The 1,879-nt window shown below is 36.3% G+C and overlaps 1 non-coding gene across 1 annotated transcript; it reads right to left on the reverse strand.

The window, feature by feature from the left end:
- Positions 1 to 229: 229 nt before the first annotated feature.
- Positions 230 to 336, reverse strand: LOC115064769. The gene has a single exon (XR_003844589.1). It is a non-coding gene; the product is annotated as a U6 spliceosomal RNA (small nuclear RNA).
- Positions 337 to 1,879: the final 1,543 nt, after the last annotated feature.

Genomic DNA, 1,879 nt, shown 5'->3' on the forward strand with positions numbered 1-1,879 from the left:
GTGCATCTCAGCCATTCGGTATTCCTCAGTTGAGAATTCTTTGTTTAGCTCTGTACCCCATTTTTTAATGGGGTTATTTGAATTTTTGGAGTTCAGCTTCTTGAGCACTTTGTATATATTGGATATTAGTCCCCTATCAGATTTAGGATTGGTAAAAATTCTTTCCCAATCTGTTAGTGGCCTTTTTGTCTTATTGATGGTATCTTTTGCCCTTTTTATGAGGTCCCAAAAAATTATGGAATGTTTCACGAATTTGCATGTCATCCTTGCGCAGGGGCCATGCTATTATTCTCTGTATCGTTCCAATTTTAATATATGTGCTGCCGAAGTGAGCGCTGGATATTATTTTCATAATCAAACAATTCAAGATTTGAATGATGTATCACTGGAAAAGAATCTGGTAAGCCATATAAGTAAATAGCACTTTCATTTATTTTACATTAATAGTATAATGATGGTAGATGTCTCTAATCTAAATGTCTCTTTGATCCAATCAAAATTTTAGCTTGATTTTAATTTAATTCATAATTGTAGTACTAATTCTTGCTAAAGAATAAAACTGAATAAATAGCCTTATTTATGGTACCAGAAATATAAAGAAGATAGTTGTGCTTCTTATAGGAAACTCAATGAAATCAGAAGTAATGCTTGCCATGGGGTGATCTGCAGCCTTTCACTGTGAGTAGTGCTGTTAGGCTAGGCTGGTTCTAAACTCACTGAAACACCCTGAAGTATTAGAATTACAGAGATAAACCATCACTCCAAGCTATTATGAAATAAGCAGCTACTGTATTCACAGTGTGATAGGTTCAAGTCCACAGTGCTGGTGGAAAAGGTGAGAAACAATGAAATCTATAACTTAGTGTTTTATGAGACAATTCTTATTTGGTGACTGTACATTGAGCATGTGCAAATAAATGACTACACATTGAACTTTATGTGGTATATATCTAGAGTAGAGAAAGAATGAAAGTAGAAAATAAGGAAAGAAAGCAAAAAAGAGACAAAGCAGAGACAGAATAGGTCAAAAGAAGAGAAAGAATAACAGATTATACACACACCAAACATGATAATCCATTGAAAATGAACTGTCTAATTGACTCAGCCAACTGCATCTGAGTCCTCCTAAAAGTAGTATTAAGCCACGTGGTGGTGGCGCATGCCTTTAATCCCAGCACTTAGGAGGCAAAGGCAGGTGGATTTCTGAGTTTGAGACCAGCCTGGTCTTCAAAGTTAGTTCCAGGACAGCCAGGGCTATACAGAGAAACCTTGTGTCAAAAACCCAAAATCCAACACCCCCCCCAAAAAAAGTAGGACTATTAAAAATAAAGTAGTAAAGTAAGCAAAGTAGTATGAAGAGAGAATCTGAGCTTATGTGGAAATTCCGATTTTGATTGATATACATTTAGTGACATAAAGTTACATTTTCTATGGATAAAATAATACCTATTGAATCTACATTATATTAGTTTTTCAACTCATAAAACAAGATGTGGAAAGCAGGATCTTAAACGTGCGTATATGTATTAATTTGTGATCTCTGCTGGTCATCTCTTTGAGTGGAGGTTAGTTTGTTCTCTGCTCAGAGTCAGTGTTGGCTTGTAGTTATCTGCATGGCTACATTCTCATCTGGAGCCACGACTGAAAAAGAATTCACCTTCCTCCTCATTCTGGTTGTTGTTTGTTGGGAGCGATCCTGTTTAAATGTTAACTGCCTTGTCAGCCATAAGTGCTTACTGACAAAGTTTTGGCCTAAGTGGAAAAGGACTAACTTACTTGAGATTTCTGTGGGAAAAGTTGAGGCCTCTGTAGGAAAGTACTACCCTCAGTTAAGAAGAAATAGCTATAGATCTTGTGGACAGGTACCTAGCAACCCATT

The sequence above is a fragment of the Mus pahari genome, chromosome 9, assembly GCF_900095145.1.
Source record: "Mus pahari chromosome 9, PAHARI_EIJ_v1.1, whole genome shotgun sequence".
Classification (NCBI taxonomy): Eukaryota; Metazoa; Chordata; class Mammalia; order Rodentia; family Muridae; genus Mus; species Mus pahari.